Genomic DNA, 7,659 nt, shown 5'->3' with positions numbered 1-7,659 from the left:
GGGGAAATCCTGAAAGACTTATGACAGGAAATGTTATCTGCCTCCAGAGAAAGAACTGTTGGAGTCATCTTTCCCATCAGGGTACTTATGATTTTAAACTGGAGTTTTGGTTATGTATGAATTTGCTCTTATAACAGTGACCAATATGGAAGTGTATTTTACATGACAATAAAAGAAAAATTCTTTTTTTTTTAATTTTATAGTGTTTTATTTGATCATTTCCAAGCATTATTCATTAAAGACAAAGATCATTTTCTTTTCCTCCCTCCCACCCCCCGTAGCCGATGCGTGATTCCACTGGGAAGAAAAATTCTTAAGGAAAATAAAATTCAAAGGTTGTCTTGAGGTATCAAAAAGTGTTCAATTTGCACAGTGTTTATGTAGCTTCTCCCAAATGGACTCTAAGTTTTCTGAGAATAAAGATAGTTTGGGGTTTGCCTTTGTTGCCTCGATTATTGAAGACACTTAATAAATGCTTATAGAATTAGACTGAATTCTCTGGGTCATATCAGCAAATGTCCCTTCAATGGGTATGCCCACATTTCAAAGGGAGATGTCTTCAGGTTCCTCCATTTTTTTTTGTAATGCCAATAAATTAATTGGGAAACTCATCAAATTGATCAGGAACCCTCCAAACAAACCTATTACCACATCAGATCAATCAATCAACAAGCATTTATGGGGCTAATGCCAACTTCAGATATTTTCCAGGGCTCAAGGAAAAATCTCAGCTAGGGAAATAATTGGCCAGAGTTCACATTTATAGGGCCTTAAGGTTTAAATACTTTCCTTACAATAACTATGTGAGATCAACAGCACAAAGTTAGGTCCTCATTTTATAGAAGGTGAAACTGAGGTTCCACGGGGTTATGTTTCTTGCCTAAGGTTATAATTACAGGAGCCAAGAAAACAGTTGTGTTCCAAGCCGTGTTTGGAGAGACAGTACATCAGAGGCCATGTTTTGTCAAGCCAAAGTTCAATGGGAATGCCAAATGTTCTTTGGTATTGAGGCAGAAAATAGCCTCGGGGTTTGGTCTATATCATTTTCTCTGTGTTCATTTTTAATGAAGGTAGGCACTGAGGGAGATGAAAAGATATTTCAAAACCTGTATTTTCACTGATGGAGAGACACACTAGCTAGAGGGGTAGGCTGAGAATTACTTTACTTAGTTAGCTATGTGACTATGTGCAAGTTTCCGTATGCCTCAAATTTCCTTCTTTCTATCTCAACTGGTGATCCCATGATGTAGATACTACTTTACATTATGGCAGTTCACAGTTTGACTTTCCTTCAGGGGACAATCTTTATGAGCTGGTTTGATTTTTTTAAAAATCATCACATAAAACTCAGTTAAGAGGGATTGACTTTTCTTTATTTAAAGAGCTTGTACGGCATTCAAGAACCAGGAAGTTAGTTGCCAGGCCTTTACTTATTTCCGTCCTCTTTTTAGGGCTCTGTTTTTTATTTTTTTAATTTTTAATTTATTTATTTTACTAAAACCCTTACCTTCCATCTTGGAGTCAATACTGTGTATTGGCTCCAAGGTAGAAGAGTGGTCAGGGCTAGGCAATGGGGGTTAAGTGACTTGCCCAGGGTCACACAGCTGGGAAGTGTCTGAGGCTAGATTTGAACCTAGGACCTCCCATCTCTAGACCTGGCTCTCAATCCACTGAGCTACCCAGCTGCCCTCCGCTTTGTGTTTTTTAAAAGTTTGATGGTTGCCTTTTTTTAATACTACAAAAATTTCCTGATATACACTATCTCCCTCCTTCATCCACCTTTACAATAAAGAAAAGCAATAAGCAAACAACCAAAAGCTGCAACAGGTTCTATTCTATCCCCAGCTGATTTCCGTCTACCCGCAGAGGAGAAAGTTATGTTTTCATTATCTATCTGCTAGAATGAATATTAGTCTCTGCAATTAATCCAAGTTCACCTTGGCTTTTAATGTTTTCATTTTCATTAATGCAATCATGTATATTGTTCTTCTGCTCCTACTTTCTTGCTCTGCATCAATTCATCCAAGTCTTCCCATGTTTTCCTTCTTGCATCAATTATGTTCATATATAGTAGCACAACTCATTTCACCATCCTCTTTCTACTTGATAGGCACCCTTTTTTCCTTACATTTTTTGCTACCACAATAAGGGTATCCCTTCTAGCTTGCTAAAATCTGCTGCAGTTTGTGCCCTACAAGCTTAACTTTTAGGAATCCTGACTCAGATGGATATTAAGATGATACGAAGGAGTCAGCCTCATGTGGAGAGATTTAAATATAGTGAATATGTCATGTTTTTAAAAAATTCTATTTGTTAAATACCAAACTACAAGATATACTTCAGCTCTGTTATTAGAAAGATAATAATAAATAAATAAAAGATATATAAATGTGAAACAAAGAACAAGACAACAATCAATTGTGAAGTATTGTAGGACAAGGACAAAACCTTTAGAGAATGGCAGAATTAAAGAGAAAAGCCACAGAATCCCAGAAGTGGAGATCTCAGAGTACAGTGAAAAGAACACTGGGAGGCAGCTGGGTGTCTCAGTGGATGGAGAGCCAGGCCACAAGACGGGAGGTCCTGGATTCAAATCTGGCCTCAGACACTTCCCAGCTGTGTGACCCTGGGCAAGTCACTTGTCCCCCATTGCCTAGCCCTGACCACTCTTCTGCCTTGGAGCTAATACACAGTATTGACTCCAAGATGGAAGGTAAGGGTTTAAAAAGAAAAGAAAAGAAAAGAAAAGAAAAGAAAAGAAAAGAAAAGAAAAGAAAAGAAAAGAAAAGAAAAGAAAAGAAAAGAAAAGAAAAGAAAAGAAAAGAAAAGAAAAGAAAAGAAAAGAACACTGGATTGAGAGTCAGAAAACTCAGGCTAAATCCTGACTTTACTACTTGAGTGACCTCTGATTCTCTAGGCCTGAGTTTATGGAACAGATTCAGTTAGATTAGATCAGATCAGGGGTTTGTGATCAGGGATAAATTTCAGCAGGTTTATGAACTTGGATATGAAAGTCATCCCATCTTTATTTCAATATACTTTATGTCCCTTGTAATTTTCTGTGTTTTATTTTATGTATCCAAGAGTCATAGAGAGTCACGGGCTTCACTAGACTGACTGCAAAGAAAAATGTTGGGATTAGATGATTCTTATGGTTCCTGGTAATGCCATACCATGAGTCCTGAGATCCAACCTTACTCCTTACCTAAAGGACAAAGAGAGCCATTAAATGATGCCTTACTGGGATGAAAGAGTAGAGATTTTTCTAAAAGGAGGACAGCCTAACATTTCAGAAAAATGCTTCTGTATGAAGATTTTAAAATTCAACTGAAAAAATATTCATGTGTAAACCCAACATCACAGAATCCTATCCTGGAAGGAAGCCTAAAATTGCCTCTAAGGAAATGGCCTGTGCCCGTCCAAATGGAAAATAATGCCAACCCTTTTGCCTTACTACCCCATCCCTGAATAACTGGGATATTTTTTTGGGCTGGAGTTGTTAGAGTTTACATCCTTTTTGAGACTTCAGGTTTCCTGTTGGACAAAGTTTATTTTTCACATGAATTATATCTCCTTAGTGCAGTCTCTTGTCATTGAAACTGACAGAAAACTGAAGTGAGCTTATTTTAGGAGAGTTCCAAGAGGATGTAGTAGGTTTCTAATAGGTAGAATGGAACGAGAAAGGAAATATGTAGCAACTATTAATTCACAAATATTTAAGTATATATGAAGTGCCTATTATGCACCACAAACTGTGCTAAGCATTGGGAAGATAAAGGAAGACAAAAAGAAAAAAACCTACTTTTATGGAGCAACAGAATAGATTCAAGATAAATATGAGGTAGTTTAGGAAAGGAGAGACCTAGCAATTTGGGAGATCAAGAAAGGATTCAAATAGAAGTTCATGCTTGAGCTGAGCCTTAAAAAAAACAAACCCAAACTTACTTTCTTTCTTAGAATTGAGACTGAAATCCTAGGCAGATCCAAGAAGGCTAGGCAGTTGGAATAAAGCATCTTGCCCAGGTCACACAGCTAGAAAGTGTCTGAGGCCTATGAGTCTATGAGGTAGTGATATGGAGGGAATGCAAATAGATGTAAGATATGAACAATGGAAGGTCAAGAACATGAAGAAGGTCTTTTTGGTTAGATTGTAGAGTATGAAAAGAGGAATAATGTACAACAATGTTTGAAAAATAAGAAGGAACCAGACTTTTAAAGGTCAAAAGGGAAATTCTAAATTCAAAAGTGAGACATGGGAATTTACCAAATAGGAGAATAGCATAGTAATAAAACCTGTGCTTAAGGAAAATCATGCCTATTCTCTTCCCAATTGTGACTGTAGAGGATTCAAAGAAAATGATGAATTAGACCCTCTTAAGGAATTTAAAGTTCTGGTTAGGGAGATAACATATATACACATGAAAAATTAATTGGCACTAAAAGGCAATAGAAAGAATGCTGGACAGGTGATCACAGTAGGTCCAAGTTCTAGAGGTAATTTTGTGTTGATTGAAAGAATGTGTAAGTCAGTCCGGTCCTGTGTTTTTATTTACAAAATGAAGGGATGAGGCTATGTGAACTCTGAAGTCTATTCAATTCACAAATTCTGGTTCTAAATACAAGAACATATAAGGATGAGATTTGATTGGGTGAACTGATAAGTCCTACCCACATCACTTAAATCATAAAATACTATATCTAGATACTTTAACTATGTGAGAATATTCCTTTATTGAATGACTCAATCATAGGATTTAGAGAAGAGCCTTTGATCAACTGGAGTGACTTTGCATACAAAATGTGATGTGTTCAGAGTGACTTAGATAAATCTTAGTCACACCCTGTAGACAGTCTAAAAATGATCAAGCCAGTTTGGGCCTGAGAGATTTGACCAAGCAAAGCTGGTACAGCATTCCAGTTAATCCCCTAAGAAAGATTCACTTTGGGGAGGGGAAGAACAAGAGAAGCTGACCTCTGAGCCTCAGCCTCAGTATGACCTCAAACCTCCCACTGTCTGGAGGAGTCACATGAATTGGGAAGAGACCAGAGGATTTGATTATTTTTTCCTTAGTGTCCTTTTTTTTCCTTATTATTTTTCCTTAGTGTCCTATGTCAGTGACTGCACTATTTGCATTGGAACCAAGGAAAAATTGGATATAGATTTAAGGTTCTACAAATAGCCTAGCAGAAAGGCTCAATCATCCCTAAGGGGAATGTCTAGAGGACCCTTTAAAAATTTTTTATGAAAAGAAAATAGTCACTTTCCTTCTAATTTTATAGATGAAGAAATTGAGACAAACAGGATTAAATGACTTGCCCAGGTTCACACACTTGGAAGTATCTGTGGCTGGATTTGAACTTTGGAACATGAGTCTTCCTGATTCTAGGCCTAGTGCTCTATCTTCTGTACCACCCAGCTACCAATAGAGGACTCTAACAAAAGAGCTTCCAAAAGCTGTGAGTTATCTCTTTGCCACACATATGCTTTCTAAGCTTGAGCCCACTTTCCACTGGCCTCTGTATGTATTGGTAGAAGAGTGTGTCACAGACTTCTGGGGAGATATTTTGTACCATTTGTATCACCATAATAAAATATTCCTTTGTAAAAGCTAATAAAGTCTGGTGGCCAATTGATATTAACTGACAATAAATGGGAGGTTTGGCTCAGAGAGGGAAGAATAGTCATATTCATTGGGGTATAGATTCCTAAATTATGCTATAATAAGGGAATAAGAAAAGGGGTGGTGGGAAGGGGAGTAATATAAGGGAGGGGGAAGGTGAAGAGTGACTAAAAGCAAAACATTGGTGTGGAGGGAAAGAGTAAAAGGAGAAAGTGCAGGATTAAAAGAAGAAATCAATATGGAGGAGAATATGCAGATGGTAATCATAACTGTGAAAAGTAAATGGAATGAACTCACCCATAAAATGGAAACAGATAGCAGAATCCTACCATATGTTATTTGCAAGAAACACATTTGAGGCAGGTAGACACACACAGAGTAAAGGTAAGAGGCTGGAGCTAAATCTTTTGGGCTTCAACTGAGACAAAAAAGGTAGGAGTTGAAAACATGATCTCAGAAAAAGCTAAAGCAAAAATAGATCTGATTAAAAGAGATAAGGAAGGTAATTACATCTTTATTAAAGGTAGTATAGACAATGAATAAATATCAGCACTTAATATATATGCACCAAATGGTATAGAATCCAGATTTTTAAAAGAGAAATTAAAAGAGTTTAAGGAAGAAGTAGATAGTAAAACTAGTAAAGGACCTCAACCTTCCCCTATCAGAACTAGATAAATCTAACCAAAGATAAATGGGAGGGGGGAGATAAACAATTGGCAGTTCATGAGCTAAAACTCTGGAACTCTCCCCTTCCCCAGCCTCTAAGTGATACCTGAGAGATATATTCTTGCTTGGGGACCTGACTTGTCAATGAGAGTGGAAATTGGGATAAGGACCCCTACTGTACATTTGTGATATGTGAGTGTCATAGATTAGTCTAGGGGTCCAATCCTCTCTGCTAGTTTCCAGGTTCAGATCTCCTCTAAGGCAATAATTCCAGAAGTGTATATAAGAGACCTTTCTAGGGGTGACTTTTAGAGCCCACACCAAACCAAAGTTCTTCTAAAGCAACCTCAATAGCCCCCTTAGTCCTCTGACACTTCCAAAATTGCCTCTGAGAAGTTATATTTGTTTTGTGGGGCACTTGTTGAGTCTCAAATGTCATTCTGGCTTCCATCCTATCTGCGGGATTCAACAGGAATAGGGATAGAGATGGGTCATAAGCCTAGGATTTCATTGGCATAGGTTATTTCCAAAATTCCTTCCCACTAATGCTAGTTGCCTAAAACACTGAGAGGGCCAAGATGGACTTCTTTTTTGCTTTTATTTCTTTGTATCACCAGTTTTAAACCCTGTGCCCAAATTCTAGTTTTCTTCCTTTCTCCAACAGTCCCACAGTCAGTATACACTACTGATGGGACTTGAAGCCAGGAAGTCAGCTTGACTATATGAGATAGGAATGGAACTTAATCCCTCTACATTTCATCACCTTGCTTGTCTTTTGGCTTCTACACCCACCTCAGGGATTTCCCCTTGAGATCAGGCTTTGGCCAGACATTTTCAAACTAAGTTAGAGAAAAGTGGAATCCTTACAAGAACCTATTATAGTCAGATTTCTTGCTCATGCTTCCATTTTGGGAAGGGTTCATTTTTAGCACCAATTTTTCCAGTGTGGGCCCCAGTTGCTGTGGTTTTGTCATTTAAAAGATCTGGCTTATTGTACTTAAGAATGATAAACTGTGAGGCAATGAAAGATGACTGAGTCTCAAGAGTCAACAGCTTTGGGTCCAAATCTGGTCTCTAGAAATTATCAGTTGTGTAATCAGCAGGGAGTTACTTCGTAGCTCTTACTATCTATTTAATGGGGGTATAAAAATAGTTAACAGCTAATATGTGTCTAGCATTTAAAGGTTTACAAAATCCTTTACCCCTCTTAAGCCATTTGGTCCTTACAACATCCCTGTGAGACTTATGTGCTATTATGATTCCCATTTTTCAGATGAAGAAACTTCAGGTGAGAGAGATTAACTGACTTTCCATCAAGTCATACAGCTAGTAATTAAAAAAAAACAAAACACCTAACAAACAATCCCAA

This window comes from Monodelphis domestica, chromosome 2 (genome assembly GCF_027887165.1).
Source record: "Monodelphis domestica isolate mMonDom1 chromosome 2, mMonDom1.pri, whole genome shotgun sequence".
In the NCBI taxonomy this organism is placed as follows: domain Eukaryota; kingdom Metazoa; phylum Chordata; class Mammalia; order Didelphimorphia; family Didelphidae; genus Monodelphis; species Monodelphis domestica.
The sequence above is the reverse complement of the archived record's forward strand: the minus strand, read 5'-3'. Positions refer to the sequence as shown.